This window comes from Homarus americanus, unplaced genomic scaffold, assembly GCF_018991925.1.
Source record: "Homarus americanus isolate GMGI-L3 unplaced genomic scaffold, GMGI_Hamer_2.0 scaffold57965, whole genome shotgun sequence".
Classification (NCBI taxonomy): Eukaryota; Metazoa; Arthropoda; class Malacostraca; order Decapoda; family Nephropidae; genus Homarus; species Homarus americanus.
Genome location: NW_024725031.1, coordinates 1610287 through 1632450, shown reverse-complemented (window position 1 = coordinate 1632450; position 22164 = coordinate 1610287). Strand labels below are relative to the sequence as shown.

Sequence of the window (22164 nt, the reverse complement as noted above, 5' to 3'; positions counted from 1 at the left end):
GCCCCTCTCTTAACTGGTGATAATGTGAGCCCCTCTCTTAACTGGTGATGATGTGAACCCTTCTTAACTGGGGTCTTTCCTCTCCCTATAACTCGTAAAGACTAAAGCGGCAGTTAATTGCTTTTCAATTACCTTTTTTTTCTGTCTAACTTATGGGAACAAAATTCATCTTAAGATTTTTTTTTTTTTTGTGAATCCGAACTCTGCCTCTGGCCTTTGTGTTGTCGGCAGCCTCGTTCTCCCCTTCTTTTATCTTTGCTTGGCGTTGATTTATACTCTTCATTAGCTTGCAGTCGCCACTTCAGTCGTATTCTCAACGCACCACAGATTCATTTTGGGAAATAGATTTGTCTGTAATTTAATTTGCCAGCTGAAATAGTTAATGGTGATTGGTGATGGTGGTAGTTGTAGTGGTGTTGGTGGTGTTAGTGGGTGGGTGGTTATGGTGTTGGGTGGATGCTAGTCGGTGGTGGTGATGATGGCGATTCTACTTCAACCTCCCAGTAGGCGTGACGCTGCTAGGTACGAGGTGAAGGTCTGTTGTGGTCGGCGTGATGTATGTCCGACACTAATCTCGAGATAAGAGCCATAAGGGTGAGTCACGATCTGTCTCATTGTTAGACTGGAACGAGCTATATTGTTAAGACATATAAACCAGGTAGTTAGTGTTAAAGAAGACGTATTGTTAGCTCCGTGTTAATAGTGCCATTAAATCAAGGTATTTGTTGGTATTAAATGTGTTTTCTATAGATAAGTCATTAAGGACAATAAAGAGCTGTAATGTTAGATAAGACTAGATTAAATCACATTATTAACATCAAATAAACATAGACTATCCATATTGTTGACCATTGTTAAGCCATATTGTCAATACCGGACTAGATATGTTGTCAGCAAGACTTATTATACATCTCTTTACAACCTGTACAATATCCTCAAGTATTAGGAAGTCGTAATTTTATTTACCTTGGGATTATATAATTGTTCGCTGACAAACCTTAATTATAGCTAGTCAAACTAAATCTTTACCTTCAAGTATCTAATTCATCAGTTGACCTTAGGAAATAGATAATAAAATACACACAAACCATATTGATAACAAACATTATTAACCACAAACTGTCTATGTTGTTAGCCTCAGATATAGTATAATTACACCACAGATAAACCATGTTAATCCATGCAAGCTATTACTCGCGGCATTACAGTACATCATGGCGCGTATCACAGGGTAGAGGCTGGTTCCCCTGGTGTTCAGTAATCGCAATGTCATGTTATGGTTGTGGGGCGTATCACAGGGTAGAGACTGGTTCCCCTGGTGTTCAGTAATGACTTTGGTTAGATCATGGTGCGCAGGAACGAAGGTAATAGAACACTATTTATTGAAAGGGTATTAATACTTACTGTAATGAACCTTCTTGAGGCGTGCAATTGCCTGTGTATAAACATGAGAGGACAGTTAGTCTTTGTTTGTTATTTATGTCTTGCAACGTAATGACTCTGCTTTCAATTTACACTTAGATATAATCATTACATTTATTACCAGGTATTATTTATTCGTTTTGATCATGCTCTTAAGGTAGGTGTTGTCTCTCAAGGTACGTTTCATCCTGTGTTAATAATGTTTTTTTGTACGAAAGCTTCTGCGTAATACTTTGCTGTCACTATGAGAAGAACATTGATAACGTAACCCATTTACTTAGAATTAAAGTTTCAAATGTTGTGATATTTTGTTGGTGCAGCTCTGGTCACCTGTAAGATTTTAACCTGATGCCTTGATTGATCTCTCTATCACTACCTGTCTTTATCTGTCTTCTTGTTTGTCTTGATGTCTCTTATGTATCTAATCCATCCATCTGTTCTATCGAGAAAGATTTAAACTTTAGATAGTGGTGTAGCTTCTGCCTAATCTCTCTCACGCCACTTTAGCCTTACTAACCACGCACACATACATACCTCTAGCACTCCCCCGTAAAATATCACTGTGGAGGTTCGGGGGGGGGGGCAGTTTAAGAACCACTGTTTTAGAGGGTTAATAAATATCTAATTATTAATATATACAGTCGTCCTTGACTCATAATGCTCGCTGGTAAACAAATATTTTCTCACCACATATGGCACAGGTGTGTTCAGAGGTCATTCGAGGGGCCAGACGTAAACAAACCCGTTCGTCTGGGAGGGGTACTCAGGTCGTGACGTCACATCAGATAATCGAGGCGTTAGAGGACTGACGACATGGCCGAGTCCGGGTGTTGATGCTGGTATATCCTCGCCCCCTTTTTGTACTCTGGTCTCTCTCGATGTCTCTCATACTATCTCACATTGTCTCGTAGTAGCTCTTGTGATTACAGCATCTCTACAGTGTCTCTCACGACCACTCTGCCAGTTCGCCACAGTTGTCAAGACGACGCTGCCGCAGATCCTCACAGGTGATCTCTTGACCCTGACCAGGTACTCACAACTTACCTGATAACCCGACCACGAGACGCCACCGGAGTAGCAATAGCAGCAGCAACATCAATGACAACATCATGTAGCTGAAGTAACAGCAGCAACAACGACAGTAACAGCAGCAGTGACAGCATCATGCAGCAGCAGTTGCAGCAAGCACCAACGTATGTGACAGCAAATTTACGTAGACTGCTGTTGACTCATTGCAGGACCCGGCTACTGGTGAAGGTCCTCAGGTTCGGCCGACCTCTACCTCCCACCTGTGTGTTATACTGGACGATAGTTCTCTCTCTCTCTCTCTCTCTCTCTCTCTCTCTCTCTCTCTCTCTCTCTCGTTCGGTGATGATTTTCTTGTTGAAAAATAAATCTCATGCCGGAAAACCATTGTCAATCTGATCAGTAAAGGCAGATATTAAACTTCAAAATAATATACATAAATTTAATGGAAAATAATTACAAAAATACATTGAATAATACATGAGTTGAAGGACTGAATAAATACGATAGTAAATGTTTGAGAAAATAGATCGAAGATAATAGCATAATGATATAAGAGTAAACAATGACTAGATGTATATGATGAAGAATGTATAATGAAAGGAAGATAAAAGCACAAGGTATGATGAGAGAATAGAGAAGTCAACTGGAGAATTCTTGTATCATGACGGCCATAAAGACTAACAAGAACTCAGAAATTCCTCACAGGTGTCATTTACATTCCTGCAACTTTTACACTGCAGCGACCCTCTAACACCTGACGCATAGTTCCATCGCTTTCACTAATTTACGATTGTTTCTTTGCGTGTGTGTGTGTAGTATTTATGTATACCTGTTTATTTATGCGTTTCAGTGATTGTTGTTACGATGGTGGATGACAATGGCAGGTGAGGAGGGCTAAATCAGTGTGGTCATTCTCCTCAGGTAACTCCCCACGTCACGGTTCCCTTGATGTAACGCTCCCGCAATTAGAACCCTCTTGAGGTGATCAGAGGGAGTATAACGCAGATATAACCTATGACAGATGGCTCCCCGTGGTATAACGAATGTCCTGGGTATTCAATAGGCTGATGAAGATGCCATATTCGGCTGACTCCTCCATTAGCATGTGTCCATGATGTGAAAATTTGGATACGTCTTAATACGTGTGTGTGGGGGTTGGCGCTTCCCTACTGACGTAGATGAATGCTACCGCTCAGGAACCACTCGCGCTGCTCCTTGCCTGCCACCCTCCTGCAGTGCCTCCTTCGTGTTGTAGTGTGTGTGTGTGTGTGTGTGTGTGTGTAAGCCCCAGATTTTAAAAACCTCATATCTTGAACCCAACTCTTGTTTGGCGTCTGTTTGTGTGCCGTGTGACCTGTATTTTTTATATATTCTTAAAAAAAAGGCAACAAGCATCATATCCACTAGAAATGTATTATCATGCTTGCAAATTGTGACATAAAAGCTTGTTTAGTGCTGGTAAATTATAGCGTTAGCTGAGTATAGACTAGTGTTAAGTACGTAGCTGTGCCGTATTCAAATCGCCCATTAGCCAGTCACCCAGTAAACTAGTTCTTGTAGCTGCTGAGTAACAAATGAAACGAATAAATGTAGAGAATAATCTGTTTTATTGTCCCGTGTGACCGGAATAAATCTACAAGTGATTTATTCGTATATCACTTAACGACTTATGAATTGGAGTTTGTGTTTACTTAAGAGATAGAGAGAAACACCTTGCTAGACCACGGTACACTTCATCGCAATTCTCTCTCTCTCTCTCTCTCTCTCTCTCTCTCTCTCTCTCTCTCTCTCTCTCTCTCTCTCTCTACACCAGGTCTAGATTTCGGAACCTGAATTATTATTATTTTTTTTTTAACTTCAAGGTTTATCTTATTAAGGGTGTCTTGTAAGGTCATCGTGGCTATTAAATCTCCTTCTAAAACATCGTCGACTAAGTCATAAAAGTAACTCAAGGTTTAAGCAGGATGTAGATAAAAGAGACATAGAGTAAATAACTGAAGAATATAAGAGTAGAAGGGGAATGTAAGTAGATGTGAACAGGTAGAGACAAAACTGGGAGTGGTAGGGTAGGATAGGGTACAGTAAGGTACGGTACAGTAAGGTAGGGTACAGTAAGGTACGGTACAGTAAGGTACGGTACAGTAAGGTACGGTACAGTAGGGTAGGGTAGGGTACAGTAGGGTAGATTAGGTTTAATTAATGATGACTATAAATCAACATATTTAACTTGTTTTCGCTTATCGAACAATGTAACACATCGTACCATCAAGTACTCTGATGATAACCTTACTTAATCTAACCTAATCTGACCTAAACTAAATGGGGTGTCTAATCTTCATATGGTCTATAAAATCTGTTTTTATATGAAGTAAATATATAATCCTTAACTCACAATGAGAAGAACCATTTCAGTTTAGTTTTGTTGTCGTGTAAAACCTTAAAAATTATTCCTTGTCTTTTGAATTTCTCGTAACGTTTGTGTGGAATTCCAAGTATTTTTTTACCCTTATATAGAAGTCAAAATTATACTTATTCTTACTTAAATTGTGAATCGTGAATATATAATGTTAAGACGAAATTCAATTACTTTTTTCAATAATCATTTGACGTGGCCAATGGTGTTCGTATAAGGGATTAAATTCTTAATAGCTTGTGCATACATACCTGCATATATACCTATGAATATATCCGTATATTTATCTGCGTATATACCTGTCTAGTTACTCCATAGCTGCCTGCATATATACGTGCATATATTATGTTAGGGTCCGTAATATAGAGGGAAGGGTTAGGGTAATATAGAGGGAAGGGTTAGGGTCCGTAATATAGAGGGAAGGGTTAGTGTCCGTAATATAGAGGGAAGGGTTAGGGTCCGTAATATAGAGGGAAGGTCAAACATAAGCTCATCATAATTGCATCTCTCCGTTACATGTTCTGTACCTGTGCCATCATAATACACTCAGGTCAGTCTATTGTGCTGTCCAAACCGCTGAGTAAACCGTCTTTTATCGACTGTAAATTGATTCAACTGTGATAGATGATGTATTACGTCGATTTTATTACTGATTCTTGGCAGTGTATTTGCATACAATGCGTGAGACACACACACACACACAGTCCACACGCCTATATATATATACAGTATATATATATATATATATATATATATATATATTTAGTAACTTGTTGAATCTCTCTCTCTCTCTCTCTCTCTCTCTCTCTCTCTCTCTCCCGAAGGACCAGCTTCTTGTATATGTGGCGCCAAGACTGCTGAGGAAGGCTTAGTGGGTGATATATTTGCATTTTGTTGGTGCAAGAGGCGATTGTGTCTAAAAGGATTAGGTTGCCGTGATTTTATATACAGAGAGAGAGGGAGGGAGAGAGACTTGGAACTTAGCAACGTCATAGTGCATCCTCATTTTAGGGAAACAATTTGTGCTTATCACTGGCCTCGTGGCGCAATGGTAGCGCGTCTGACTCCAGATCAGAAGGCTGGGTGTTCAAGTCACTCCGGGGTCAGTTGTCAACGTTTTTCATCCATAATGCGTGAAGAGTGTGTTTATGTTAAGCGAAGTGACTGATTACTTCGTGTTTAAGGTCACTGAAGGTCATGGCAAGGAGAGGTTTTGTTTGTAGTGCATCGTGTGTCATGTCCTGTGTCATGCGTTTTATCTGCTGTATCATGAGTCGTATGTCCTGTGTCGTGTGTCATGTTGCGTGTCTTGTGTCATGTCGTGTGTCATATGTCGTGTGTCTTGTTTCAGAACCTGTGTCATAACCTGTGTCGTGTGTCATGTCGATAGTCCACTGTGCACTTAAGGCTCCGACTTTAAGCTCATGGTTTTAACAGTTCGCCATCGATATTGCCGACGAACTATTTCCAGCGTTCGTAACTTATTTCCAGCTCTTGTAACTTATTTCCAGCCCTTGAAACTTATTTCCAGCTCTTGTAACTTATTTCCAGCTCTTGTTACTTATTTCCAGCGTTGTAACTTATTTCCAGCGCTTGTTACTTATTTACAGCGCTTGTAAAATTTCCAGCGCTTGCAACTTATTTCCAGCGCTCGTAACTTTTTTTCAGCGTTTGTAACTTATTTACAGCGCTTGTAAAATTTCCAGCGCTTACAACTTATTTCCAGCGCTCGTTACTTTTTTCCAGTGCTCGTAACTTATTTCCAGCGCTCGTAACTTATTTCCAGCGCTCATAATTAATTTCCGGCTCTTTTTGCTTATTTCCAATGCCTGTCGCCCACATCAGAGCCTTATATATTTCTCTTAGATAAGCCTTTGAAGCATCGCCCAATCATATCCCTGGATAGCTATTAAAGATAAACTCATTGGCTGGGAAAGCTAAATTCATGGTCAAACACAAAGCTTTCTTGTTTTACTACAAGTCCAACGTCCCCAGCCAATGATAGCTATGTGTGGTAGTCATCCAGAGATATAATTGGCTGTGCTCAGAAAGCCTCACATACCCCTGGCTTATCTGTGAGAGCTATCATATGTGGGAGAAGACCAGGTTTGTGGGGATACACGTGTGTAGGAGACAGGTATGTAGGGCACAGTTATGATAGAGACAGGTATGTGTAACAGGTGTGTAAGAGATAGTTTAGTGAAGTTCAGGTGGCATGAGAGTTACAGGTGTCTGGGGGCATATGAGTTACAGGTGTGTGTAGGAGGCCAAGCAGGTGTGTGGGAGACAGGTGGAGCTAGGATTACGGCAGGGGGAGACAGGTGGAGCGAGGATTACCACAGGAAGAGACAGGTGGAGCTAGGATTACCACAAGGGGGGAGACAGGTGGAGCTAGGATTACCACAGGAGGAAACAGGTGGAGCTAGGATTACCACAAGGGGGGAGACAGGTGGAGCTAGGATTACCACAGGGGAAAGGTGGAGCTAGGATTACCACAGGGGGGAGGCAGGTGGAGGTAGGATTTAGGGGAGACAGGTCGAGCTAGGAGGGAGGCAGGTGGAGGGACGGGCAGGTAGGAGTGGACCACACAGGACAACAGGTGAGACAAGTCGGCTTGATGGGGCAAGCAGGTGGGAGCTAGGATTACCACAGGGGGAGCCAAGGCTGGCCACAGGTGGGGAGGATTACAGGTCGAGCTAGGATTACCACAGGGGAGGTGTGGTTAGACACAGGAGCACTAGGATACCAGGGGGGGGGTAGCAGGTGGAGCGAGGATTACCACAGGGGGTGGGGGGCTGGTGGAGCGAGGATTACCACAGGAGGGACAGGTGGAGCATGCGTGCGTGCGTGTTACAGTTATCCTTTCCGTTCACAAGGTTGAGATGTACACACCATCACATATGTCAAAGGTTTATGATTTTAACAATTATCACACACAACTGATTTTATTTTGATTTGTGATAATTATTGTTTTTTCGACCGCATAAGGATGACCTTACTGGGTGCAGTTGCCCAGTCAGGTTGGTTCTTTAGGCAGACTATGCATAGGGCACCTTTTCCAGCCCCCTCCCCATGTGGGGTGAGCAGAGTGGCTCCTCGAAAGGGCTGCTCAGTCACGCAGACGAGACCGGATTGCACTGCTGCCTAGATCCCAGTGCATAAACGATCATCTTATTTATGCCGCTCATGTGCAGAGTTGTGACTAGAGACTCCCGGCAGCCATCTCTGCCTGTCCCTGTTGCCACTCGACCGTCACCATAGGACTTTTGGGGGTATAGGGGTTTTGAGAATAATGAGAAGTATGATGAGCTGGATGATGGCTGCGTGTGAGTTGATTTATGTGGTGAGGGCAGGAGCGCAGGCTGTAACCACACATCTTGGCTCTCCCTCTTCCTGATCCAGTGGTGCAAGTGTTTCAATGACTGGGGAAAGGGAGAGTTGCAATGGACTGCCGATAGCCCAGTTTGTTGGGTTTCGCCTCAGTAGCCTGTCCATCATGCATCGCCTTCGTCCGCCGGTCTAGTCGCTGGGTCACCTCTTCCGCCTATACCGCCGTTGGGGTCTCGTTGGAGCACTGTAAGCATGTCTACCTGATGCGGGGCTCCACCGCACATTTATTGTTTGGGATTTACTCCAGTAGCCTTATACCTACCAAGGTCAATCTGCAAGGCAGCGGGGCAGTGGTTGGTAAGCGCCAGGACGTGTCCACATGCAAGTGGGCTTATACGCCGTACTTCTGGGACCCACTGGTGCTCCGAGATCCCCTGCTGGTCTAGCCTGGGCCCACGAGGTACCCAGTTACCGAGTGTTGCCACGAGGAGGCACAGCAGGAGTCTTGATGGTGAGGAGGCTGTGTACTGGCATGGGAGGACTTATGCAAGTTGTTTCCCTGTTCTCCACGAGGACACACACACACACACACACACACACACACACACACACACACATACACACCACCACCCATATACCTCTTTTTGTTTTACACCTTAAATCAAAACTAAAATTCACATTACAAATTACTGTAATAATACTTAACTAATCATCAAACCTCATAAGGTGAATTACTACTTCCATATACGACCTTTTTACGAGAATATCTGCGAGTCGTAACGCGTAATTTGCACCGTTAACGAACCCGTTCCCTCGTTTAAGGTAACAACCCCAAGCTGTTAAAACGAACCCACACGAAGCCAGTGCTCCTCAACTCTTGGTCTCAGGAGGGCGTCTGGACACCTTATCGTTGTGGAATGCTCTGTGTGTGTGTGTGTGTGTGTGTCTGTGTCTGTGTAATGGTCAGCATCCTCGCCTTGCAAGCAAGCGGACCCAGGTTCGATCCCCGGGCAGGGTGAAACTATGGGCAAGTTTCTTTACGCCATTTGTCTCTGTCTGCCCAGCAGTAATTGGGAACCTGGATGTTATTCGATTTGCGGATCGTATTCCGGGGTAATGGTTAGCCAGTGCAGTTAGCGAATTGTCCGGTCTACTCGGACTATTCCTTGACACTGGGTCATGCAACTCGTTCACTTAGGGTGTGGTTGTTGTGTTGGCGACAGCTTCTACACCTTAAGCAAATTCACGCCTAGGTGGCCCTTGGGCCGGCCATCCTCGATTTTGAGGGGCTTCCATTATGTGTGTGTGTGTGTGTGTGAATATCGATACTACGTGTGTTTGGGTGAATTTGAGTCCATTTACAGGTATATGTTGATGTGTGTACATAGAGCGTGTTGATGTCAGTATGTTTATGTCAATTTTAGTAGATGTGTTTTTGTGTGTCCGCGTATATTATTATGTTTATTTTATTCCCTATGTACTTTTATGTGTGTATTGATGTCTGTGTTAGTATGTTTGTATACGTACAGCAAGGTGAGTTTCTTCGGATTACCTGTGTTTGAGAGCTAATACAATACACCTGGCGGTATACCTCTCTCTCTCTCTCTCTCTCTGTCTTCTTCTTCTTGTCCCCATCTACTTCTCCTACCCTCGAATGCCGCCTTCTCCCATCACCCCTTCACCTCCCCTCTCACCCCCTCACCTCCTGATGAACGTAATAAGAAAGAAAAATAAAATTACATCTTGGTTCATTTCGTCATCTTCTGTACTACCAAGACTATAACTCCCAACCTCCTGACGAAGTTAAAAGCAGTAGCGTCAGAGTTAACCACAATGGAACACACAGTATACAGGTTCAATGTTGTTTGGGTTTTTTTACCTGTTGTAACCTACATCTGAACGGGTGTCGGTGTGAACTTACGAATCTCTCCGTCAGATACAAACACTCGTAGAATTATATACGATCTTGTATTTAATTTTGATTGGTAAATTGATTTTAATGTAAGGTCTTTAAAAGTAATACTCATTTGTCATCATTTTCCTAAGTTATCTTATCACTCTTAGTATTATTTTGTGGGGTGCAATTGCACAGGTTAACCAGACAAACACTTCAGATAATTTAGCAATAATTCTTACATTTAAAGAGAATTAACTCGATAATGTCTTCCGAAAATGGCAACTTTGAATACATATTAGCGAATGAAAGTAGGTTTCCTGTCGGATTTCAAAACAAGCTTGAATTACTGGATGAGTGAGTGCAGTAAAGCTTGAGTTACTAGATGAGTGAGTGCAGTAAAGCTTGAGTTAGTGGATGAGTGAGTGCAGTAAAGCTTGAGTTAGTGGATGAGTGAGTGCAGTATTATAGCGAAAATTGGCCTGAATTTTGTTTGATATAAATGAGAGGGTGTCAAGCCGGTACACACAACACTGGCATGGGGTGTGTGAGGCGGGAGGAAATTTAGCCTTGACCGAGCTGGTGGTATTGGTCTCTCTCTCGAGGCTAAGGGAACACTAAGTGAGGTTTTTACGAGCCTGATTTTCTAAGATTGTAGATATTTCCAGTTGAAGTTGTGGCCTTGGTGAGATTTAGAGCCTTGTCTGGAGGAGTGTGTGACTGTGTTGGTGAGTGTGGGTGATGGTGGTGGTGAGTTAGGGTGTTGGTGATGACGGTGGTGAGTTAGGGTGTGGGTGATGATGGTGGTGAGTTAGGGTGTGGGTGATGGTGGTGTTGAGTAGTGAGGATGTTGTTGGTGATGGTGAGTGAAGGTGTTGGTGATGGTGAGTGAGGGTGTTGGTGATGGTGAGTGAGGGTGTTGGTGAGTGAGGGTGTTGGTGATGAGTGAGTGTTGTGTTTGTTGTTGTGCGGTGACTTATTGGTAGTGTCGTTGACGTACGTACGGGTGTGTGCGTGTGTGGTGTGTGTGTGTGTGTGTGTGTGTGTGTGTGTGTGTGTGTGTGTGTGTGTGTGTGTGTGTGTGTGTGTGTGTGTGTGTGTGTGTGTGTGTGTGTGTGTGTCCTCTACTTACAGTATTTACATTTATTCTAAACTTGCCTAAGTCGTAATAATTCAGAGAGATAGAGACTATAATCACCCTCCTCCCATAAACGCCCCTACCCTCCCAAGCGCCCCACCCTCCCTCCCCCAACACTCCTCCTTCCCCAGCGCCCCTCCTCCCTCAACATTCCACCCTCCCCAGCGCCCCTCCCTCCCCCCAACATCCCACCCTCCCTCCCTCAACACCCCACCTCCCCAACACCCCTCCTCCCAACATCTCCCTCCCTCCAACACCCCTTCCTCCCCCCTCCCCCAACACCCCTTCCTCCCCAGCGCCTCCCCTCCCCCCAACACCTCTTCCTTCCCCCAGCACCAACAAGGCACCCCACAATACCTCCGGCTACTCACTGACAAAGTGTCCTTCATCAGGGTCACATCACAGCCCACGAGACAGTCTACAATTCCTCGTAGCACAAAAAGATAAAAGTCAGGCTAACATTCGTCTGCCGGAGCTTTCCCAAACATTATTGCCAGGTGAAGGGAAACGCCAGACGCTGTTGACTGCTCGTGGTGGCGCTGTGTCTTACGTATGGCACGACACAAATAAGTGAACAAAAGAACATCAGTGGACAGGAAGGGCTATTGTTTATGTGAGAGTGTGGCGACCTCAGGCAGGTGACAGTGAGAGGTGTGGCCACAGCCGAGGTAGTGGCCACAGCCGAGGTAGTGGCCACAGCCGAGGTAGTGGCCACAGCCGATATGTTAAGGACACAGGGCGAGACGTGATGGTATGGCAGGTATTGATTGTTTTTGGTGGACTGTACTGTATTTATGACGTGTGTGTGATCTAGGGCTTCCTCCACCTCCTCCACTCACCAACTCTGTATGTCTATCGCTGTCACTCTTGTTTTAGCTTTAATAAATTGTAAAACAGATAAATAATATAGAATTGACACCCAAGACACCCAAACATAGGCTCAAATATCATAATAATACTATTTTGACTCACTGGTAACGCAATAGAGCGCCTTTGTTCAGAATATAACCCCATTAAATATATCCAGAATGTTTACCGTTTTCGTTGGATATGTTCGTAAATCCTTTTGAAGTCTTATGTAATTGATTGAAGGTGACTCAAATGATCTGTCGTTGTATCTTTCAAATTTCTCTCACCAGGTTATGCAATACAGTACTTTCATTTGTGTCTTCATCAACACTTCACCATGTGGTTATAACAGCTGATCAAACATAAGCTTTTATAATGAATTTACTTGATATTATTCCGGGTCACCTCAAGATTAGTACCCCCGAGACTGCTTCACCTTAATACGAACCACCCTAACCTAACCTAACTTAACCACTGACAGGGTATATATCGTGTTGCCGAAGAATGGATCCCAAACTCCGTAGATTCTTGTTGTGTTTAGGTCAAAGTGAAAAGAAAAAAAATATTAAGCTCTTCTCTTCTCTTCTCCTCTTCTCCAATCTCATTCCTCTTGGAGAGATTCGGTTACGTGCTAATCATATTGTTCCCGTATTACCAACATGTATCTAGAGATTAGCGGAGGTCCAATCAAATCATATTTTTTTAACCCCTTACCAATCTTCTTCCGAATCATTATTGAGATTAGGAGTCGTGTTTCTTTTCTCTCCTTACCGACTGACCGACTAACCGACCAACCGGGTTCTATTTGTCGGCAGTTCTCTGTTTCGTTCGGCCGACTACAGTAGCGATCCCGAAATAATTAAATAATTATACAAGGAATTCGGGTCACGCAAAGCATAGGCCCCTCCAAATTAGGTTAGGTCACATTAGTTTAGGTCAGAGCAGGTCAGTATAATGTTAGGTTATGTCACGATAGGGGTACATTAGGTCAGTTCAGGTCAGTATAGGTCAGGTCAGGTCAGGTCAGCTAAGGCGAAATTCTGAGGCTTGTTTGTATATATTCTTGCGTGTCTTTATATTCCCTTCATTTATTTATGCTTTTGTTCTGTTTTACTACGTCTTTTCGTCCTCTTACAACCATCAAGAATCTCGTTTGACCAAAGTTACATAAAGTTTAACGATCATTAGTATTGTCTAGTGACCTCTTAAGGGGTTTATGATCGTTAACTGCTTCTTTCACTTAGTCTATAACTCCAAATGAGACATAATGTGACCCGTTTTTATTAATGAGGTTAGGTGGGCCGATGAGTGTGGGTGGGAAAGTGGGTCTCTCTCTCTCTCTCTCTCTCTCTCTCTCTCTCTCTCTCTCTCTCTCTCTCTCTCTCTCTCTTTCTTTCTCTCATCAGCTGCTACAATCCCCCTTCCATAGACTCTCTCTCCCACTACCACCTTCCCATTTACAGTTTTCCCCTTTCATTTTTAACCTCACTAATTATTTCCCATTTCATTTTTTTTTTTTGGTGGCCACTGACCGAGATGCTCGCAACTCGCCACCAAGTACGACCAAAGGACGAATGGAACCAATCAGAGCGAGGTTAACCCGGCAGTGCTAGGTTTTTCTGGGATTCTTATTGGCTGTAGGGGATCTCGGGAGGTATGAGAGGGAGTAAAAGTGTTCACGATCTCCCCTACCCCACACCCCTGAAGCCTGAAAAGTAGGACTAATTATACCAGATAAAAAGTGGTCGCCATAGACTTCTGCTCTCGCTCCTCCTCCTCCTTCTTCTTCTACGTCAGCCTCAGTGAGAGAAGGAGGGAGATGGACAAGACAATACCACACTAAGAAGCACCGGTAAGACTCTACATTCCATACCAATGACACTCAAACTCGACCTTACGACGTGCTGTGTCTAGGACCCGTTTAATCACCAAGTGTGTTCAACATCTCAGCCTCAGAACATCTTCTTATATCTCCATTAACATTATTAAGGGATTGAATTATGATTTTATATTTCTTCTACCCCGGGCTGACCACCAAGGGGGAGGGTGTAGAGTGGTCACGGTGGAGGGTAGGAGCTGACTGAAGGACTCCCTCACCTCCTGTCTGACAGAATGAATCTTGTGAGATGGAATGATTGCTTCATTTTCCTTACCTCCCTCTCTCTCCCTCCCTCCCTCCCTCCCGCCTTCCCCTTCCTCCCTCCCGGAATGATTCTCTTAAGGTAAGATGATTGCTACTTCGTCCCTCCCTCCCCATTTTCCTTTGTATATTTTCATTTCTTCTTTTTCATACGAACACTTCACTCGATTCTTATCAGTGTATCGTTGGTGTGTCAAGTGATCCCGAGTTTTGCCACGAGGGACACAACGCAATACACCTGAGGATCTTATTGATAAAAATCTCCCAGTGACTATGAGACAATCCACTAGAGACAACGATACACCAACACGTTATTAGAGTCCATTCGTGGCCATGAGTCCCTTTTACCTCACGCGGGGTCATGAGGTGTGTTGCTGGTCTTGAGTCCTTTGCAAACCTCTTCATTCTCTCCAAAATATAGCCATTTCCTGCACGAAGGATTTATATCACGGTGTGTGTGTGTGTGTGTGTGTGTGTGTGTGTGTGTGTGTGTGTGTGTGTGTGTGTGTGTGTGTGTGTGTGTGTGTGTGTGTGTGTGTGTGTGTGTGTGTGTGTGTGTGTGTGTGTGTGTGTGTGTGTGTGTGTGTGTGTTCGTTCTTCTTCATTCTTGTTCCCCGTCAACTTTAATGGACGCCCTGTTGTCCACTTTTGTCACTGGACAGGATAACAAGACGATCATCATACCTCGATAACCTCTATTATTGTTTGTGTTTGGTGGGGGGTCCCAGAGAAATATTTTGAGAACAGCTATCTCTTCTCTCTCTCTCTCTCTCTCTCATTAAGGTGATGATCCCGATTATTGTCTTAATCTGTGTCGTTAACGTATCGGATCGCATAATTCCCTTCCTTACTTGGGTAGTGATGTCGTTATGCTTAGTGTCTCAGAGCTTTTATGGAACCTTGTCTCAGCTGGCGTGCGGATCCGATGGCCTGATCGACGAATGTTTAGGAACCCGACGGACCGATCGACGAATGTTTAGGAACCCGACGGACCGATCGACGAATGTTTAGGAACCCGACGGACCGATCGACGAATGTTTAGGAACCCGACGGACCGATCGACGAATGTTTAGGAACCCGATGACGACGAATCGGACGGCCGATCGACGAATGTTTCGACCCGATCGATGAATGGGAACCCGACGGACCGATCGACGAATGTTTAGGAACCCGACGGACCGATCGACGAATGTTTAGGAACCCGACGGACCGATCGACGAATGTTTAGGAACCCGACGGACCGATCGACGAATGTTTAGGAACCCGACGGACCGATCGACGGATGTGTGGAAGAACAATCGTGTCATTGTAACTCTTAACAACCCCCTTCTTGCTTAACACCTCGAGTACAATGAGTTAAATCGTTATACTCAAGTCATCGTAATAAAGGATCAAGCTACCATACTCATGCGGTTCAGTCATCGTACTCAAGGTGTTAAGTCATTGCATTCACTAGGTTAATTAATCGTACTCGAAGGGTTAAATAATAATCGTACTCAAGGGATTAAATCACCGTACTCAATTGGTTAAGCCATTGTATTCAATTGGTTAAGTCATCGTACTCATATTAAGTCATTGTACTCAAGGGGTTAATCTTCATGTGATCAATAATTTCCCTCAATGCTCATCAAAACATCACAGATAAGGGAGAGAAAACATATACAATGTCAACAGATATCACTTATTTATTTTAGGACATGTTTATATGAAAGCTAAAAATCTGTTTCACTTTAAGAAAATGTTTTATTGACGTGGAAAGACCTTGTTGTTTACTCTGTGTCTATAAATGTTTACTTACACTCACAGGATTTCACTCCACACACACACACACACACACACGCACAGGAAAAAAATACGAAAGGAATTTACTCATTTCAAATTCCCACCTTCACAAATGAGTCACTAAAAAATACTCTTAATTCCACGCCCGATTAACGAACAATCAGATGGTCATTTAGCAAGTGTCTCGACTAAGCAAGCGTTCCCTTTGTGTGCACAACGGCAGCCAGAAACACCGCCTGACCCGCTGTTGTCCGACCTTGTTCCGATTAAGTGTGTGTGTGTGTGTGTGTGTGTGTGTGTGTGTGTGTGTGTGTGTGTGTTTAGAACTGGACGGTACAATGGGCGTTGGAAGCGTTTGGTAGGAGAGAGAGAGAGAGAGAGAGAGAGAGAGAGAGAGAGAGAGAGAGAGAGCCGCACCCGTTAAACATGGCTAATTCCCGTCTTAGAAGAAACAAAACACCCTTCAAGGATAGTTTACATTCCATCTGAAAGAACGAGTCATCTGGTTTAGTTGTTTTAATTACCTCAACGTTACTTTGAAGAATGAGATAGAACAGCAAGATCAGGTATGCAGAAATGCCAGAAATCAGTCGGGCATTCGGCATATTGATCATTTATGCAACATGCCCCCACTATCGTCCAATCCTTTCCTGAGTGTGAGATTTGGCAACGTATATTTGCCGCGTATGGATCCATCCTGACCTAACTGATGGATGTTTTGTCTCGCTTGAGGGATTTTTTTTTCAAGTTTTGTTTAATGTTGTCAATGATTTATATTAGGTGTAATATTTTTGTGTAAATAAGGAAGATAATTATTGGTTATGTATTATTAGGTTTTTTTGGATCATGTCAGTAGGTCAAGCTTCATTAACATTCCCTTTGGTATTATGTTTGACCTTGACCTTCACACATAGACTGAGACCTACACAAGGAAACACAAGTGACTATAATTTAACGAACCTAAATTAAGGAGAGATAAACTTCAGTAAAACTCGACCAAGAGGCACACGTAAGGTCGGGATTTTTTCAACTTTCGAGATTCTAGATCAATTAATTCTCAAGATTTCGTGTTTACAACTCAGACATGCGGACGGACGGATAAAGGTACGGACAGGCAACATATCCACATCCCCGTCAGGTATGCGGCGAGAGGCAAAGACATTAATTATATTGGAATCAGCCAACAGGTCCACATAAGTCACCAAAGATCGATGAAGTTCGACTTGTTTTCGAGAAATACATTATTAACACAGATGAACTGACGGACACACGAACAGATAGGACCCCCCCCCCCTCCCTGTACGCTGCGAGGGATCATAAGACAGACAAGATACTGAAGGAGACACTGAGAGCCAACATCTCTTACCAGTATACTGTAGTCTGTGATCCAACCGGGAATTCCCCTCGGGGCAAACTTCAGTACTCATTGCCCTCTGCCCCGCCTTTGCAGTTTTTCCTCCCACCAACACATCCCGTAACTTCTACAAACTCCAACTGTTGTGATCGTGGTTGTGGTAAATACGTCACTCAACCACACGGAAGAGGAGTTACATCACTGTACATTAATATTATTATACCTGGGTGAAGAATAGGTTTTTACCCCTCACCCTTTGAGCTTAACCAATTTGCAGAATAAAAATAGTTCAAATTCATCTCGTCTGGTTAAGTGGACGAGCTGGGGAAAAAAAAAACCCTCCACCCCTGCTGTGCCCGCCTCTGCTGTCTGCTTGTTGGTCTACGTTGCAAGTTCCGTGTTGTGTATCAAGCCGCTATCAGCTGACCGGGACAGTTACTCTGCCATTGCCCCTTATTTATTCTCAACCCATCCTCCATAAATGTTTTCTGTGTCTGCGAGGAGAGAAATTCGGGCTGATAGTTGTCTCAGGGTGATTTTTGACGACGTGAATTACAATCCAGTTCGACCTTTCGGGTTGAAAGCGTGACGGAGGCTGGAGGTGTCCCCGGGGGTGTTGACAATCTGTCCTGCCAAACCCCCCCCCCCTTTTCCCTCCCCATTCTTCCTTCCCTTTGACCCTATCCCTGACAACCTCCTCTTTTCTCCCTCTCTCTCTTGATACTGACCCACCCCTGTCAACCCTTTCTCTCCTTTTAATGCTGACCCCACCCCATTAAACCCCACCCCATTAAACCCCCACCCCATTAAACCCCCACCCCATTAAACCCCACCCCTTCTCCTCCCCCCCTGTGGCACTTGACCCCACCCCTGGCAACTCCCACAACCTCTGGCTCCTAACCCTATAAAAACTGACTCAATCCTGCCTCCTCTCCTTCCTCTTGGTTCCAGGACAAAGCTAACCTAACCTAACCTTGTTAACCCGACCTGACCTGACCCGACCCGACCCGACCCGACCCGGACCCGACCTGAGCCAACCCAACTCAACTTAAACTGCCAGATGACTGTAACAGGAAGACCATTGAGCTAATAGGATTATGCCCACATCATTAGTGTCGATAATGACCCTTTGTGTGGCGTGAGACCGTCCAGATGTTTAGATATGTGTGTGTGTGTGTGTGTGTGTGTGTGTGTGTGTGTGTGTGTGTGTGTGTGTGTGTGTGTGTGTGTGTGTGTGTGTGTGTGTGTGTGTGTGTGTGTGTGTGTGTGTGTGTGTGTGTGTGTGTGTTCGCTCTAACTCTCACGTCAACACTGGTAAAAGATTAATTTATTTACACTGATGGTAAATATTTGGTCAGTCAAAATATTCATATCTATGAATCAATTTTTTTACACAAATTACTGGAGTCAATTGAATAAAAATATTAGCTTTAGATAATCATGAATCAAAATATTTACGTGTAATATTAATTAAATTATTAACTTGAAATATTCACCTAAATATGAATATTCTCATGAAATAATCGTATAAATAAGAAATATTCCCATAGAATACCTGAATAAATGAAGATATTCCCATAATATATTTAAAAAATGCTCAAACATCAGTATTTATATTCTCCTGAAATTTATATATCAACATCTGTAATATTTTCGTGTTTGAGAGAGAGAGAGAGAGAGAGATCTGGCCTTAAGAGTATTAGTTGAATATTTTATCTATATTGGCAACGTTTAGCTGAGAACTGTTTTTACCCCCCGTTGGGTACGATGTTTTAACACCCCTGAGTACGATGTCCTAACTCCTTTGAGTACGATGGTTTAACTCCCTTGATTAATGATGTGATCCATTGCTTGCGATGTTTTAACCTCTTCAGTATTAAGTCTTAACCCCGTCAGTACGATGTCTTAACCCCTAGAACACCCAAGAAGGTTATTTCAACGTGCTCTGGGGAACAAATTATCGTACTCAGGGGATCAAATAACCTTACTCAGGGACCAAGTCATCATACTCAAGGAACCCAGTAATCGTACTCAAGGAACCCAGTAATCGTACTCAAGGAACCAAGTCATTGTACTCAAAGGATTAACGTTGGTCTCAAGTACTTCAGAAGAAAGAAAAAATCACACAGGATATTTTAGTTCTTGTTATTGAAAACATAATTTTAATTACCATCACCTTGTGTCTTGGTCTACGTCGTGTGTGTGTGTGTGTGTGTGTGTGTGTGTGTGTGTGTGTGTGTGTGTGTGTGTGTGTGTGTGTGTGTCAGAATCATCCATAAATAAATAGACACGATGATAGAACATATTAACGAAATGTAAAAATTGGTTGGTGGTGGTAGTGGTGTTCTGAGTGGTAGTGGTTGTGGTGTTCTGAGCGGTAGTGGTTGTGGTGTTCTGAGCGGTAGTGGTTGTGGTGTTCTGAGTGGTAGTGCTCGCCGTGTTCTAAGTGGTAGTGGTCGCATTGTTCTGATTGGTAGTGGTCGCCGTGTTCTGAGTGGTAGTGGTCGCAGTGTTCTGAGTGGTAGTGGTCGCAGTGTTCTAAGTGGTAGTGGTCGCATTGTTCTGATTGGTAGTGGTCGCCGTGTTCTGAGTGGTAGTGGTCGCAGTGTCCGTGTTCTGAGTGTTAGTGTTTATGGTGTTCTGATTGGTAAAAGATGTAGTGTTCTGAGTGGTAGTGATCCCCGTGTTCTGAGTGGTAGTGAAGGAGGCGGGCCGTGTACCCACCAGAGTTGTAGCCAATGAGCACCCAGGATAATATAGCCTTAAGATAATTCTTGGCTGAGACCCCGTCCAGTTACGCTTGACCTCTGACCCCAGCCGACAACAACCACGCCCTCCACCACCTTGTTGCTGGAGGAGGAGGAGGAGGAGGGGGGGAGGGCAGGAACGACAACAGAGACGACAGTAGGAGGAGGAACAGGAGGAGGAGGAAGGGGGGGAACAGGGGAGGAACAGAAGCAGGGTGGGTGAGAGGAACGAGTAGGAACAACAACAACAACAACAACAAGAGGAGGAGGAGGAGGAGGTGGTGGTGTCGTTGCAGGAAGACCAACAGGAAGAAAAGCAATAGAACGAGAAGGAGGAGATGTAGCAACGGAAGACAGCAACAGAAACAGAAGGAGGAGGAGGAGAGAGAGAAGATAAAGAGAGAGAGGGAGAGAAGATAAGAAGAAATGAGAAAATAATTAAATTAAAAACAGATGAGAAATTTTTATCTCTGGCAAAGAAAGTAAAATTCTCTCCAACTTATAAATTTAAACCCATAACTTGTTTGTTTTTTATCGTAATTCTTAAACCCATTAATTGCTTACAGTAATATTACGGTAAAACCCATTTTTTTCCTATTTTGAAGATGGAGTGTTAATTAAAGAAGAGAGAGAGAGAGAGAGAGAGAGAGAGAGAGAGAGAGAGAGAGAGAGAGAGAGAGAGAGCTACATTGCTTTTGGCTGGAAGGAACACAAATTTAAACCCAAAATCGAAGACAAAGGAGAAGAGAAGAAGAAAAAAGAAGAAACAGACAAAGAAGACGGAAGGAGACGAGGCATAATAAGGATAATAAACGTGATGAAGTGAGAATATTACAAGTCTCTCTCTATAATTATAAGAGAGTGAGAAGAGAAAGAAGAAAGAACAAGAGAGAGTGAAGCAAAGGAGATAGGAAAAGGAAAATAGAATGAAAATAACAAGAATGAAATTGAGAGACAGAAAGAAAGAAAGAAAGCATGTAATTGGGAGATGTAAAGATATTTTAACAGTAGGATAAGGAGGGGGAGGAGGAAGCAAGAGAAGAGAGTTAATAAAAGACATAGAAGAATAAACGATAACAATAGTGTGACAGCGACAGTATTGATAACAAGAAGGAAACCAGCATTAGAAACAGTAATAAATAGTAGTAGTAGTAAGTAATAGTAGTTGTAATAGTAATAATAGTAGTAATTGTAGTAGCACTAGTTCTAATAGTAATAATAATAGCAGTAATAATAGTAGTATTTGTTGTTGTTATAGTAATAATAGTAGTAGTAACTGTCATAAATAATAGCAACAGTATCAAGCAGTAGAACAGCCACCAACAGCAGAGATACACACAATAGGGGTAACACCAGCAGCAGTACTAGAAGTGGCAGCAGTAGTAGCAGCAGGTAAATGAGTAGTACCACCAGTAGTAAATACCCACTGTACAGCAGGGAGACTCGGTAATGCTTTTGTACCCAAGTGAAGATGTCTGAAGCGGCGGTGTACTGGAGAGGATGTGTGGTTAGGAGTAGTAGTGGTGGTTAGGTGTTGTTAGGTGTATGGTGGTTAGGTGTGATAGTTAGATGAGGTTGTTAGTTGTGATGGTTAGGTATGATGGTTAGGAGTGGGTTATTAAACATTATGAGTAATATACAGGTTGAGGCACTAAGACTCACAGTGCCACCACCTGGGTCACGTCAGCTCACTGCTTGGCACCTGCTGGCTCTCCTCCGCGAATCTTCATCTACAACTAATAAGACATTTTCGGTGATGATTGCATTTACTTTGAATGATCTAGATTGATTTAGGTGTAAGAACAAAGGAAAAATGTTGAGAAATGATAAAGTTACCGCATTGAGAAGGAAAGGAGGAGAGAGGGAGAGGAGGAGGAAAGGAGGAGAGAGGGGGGGAGGGACTGAGGGAAGGGGAAGAGGTAAATACTAAACTCGTATTTCTTACATCACCCCCCACTCCCCTACCTGTGCCCCCTACCTGCCCCCTACCTGTGCCCCCCCCTACCCAGTGCCCTCCTACCTGTGCCCCCACCTGTGCCCCCCCACCTGTGCCCCCTACCTGTGCC

At 43.5% G+C, this 22164-nt stretch overlaps 1 non-coding gene across 1 annotated transcript; it reads left to right on the top strand.

The window, feature by feature from the left end:
• The first annotated feature begins 5898 nt into the window (after positions 1-5898).
• On the top strand, positions 5899-5970 carry Trnaw-cca. Its single transcript has one exon. It is a non-coding gene; the product is annotated as a tRNA-Trp (tRNA).
• The last annotated feature ends 16194 nt before the right edge of the window (positions 5971-22164 follow it).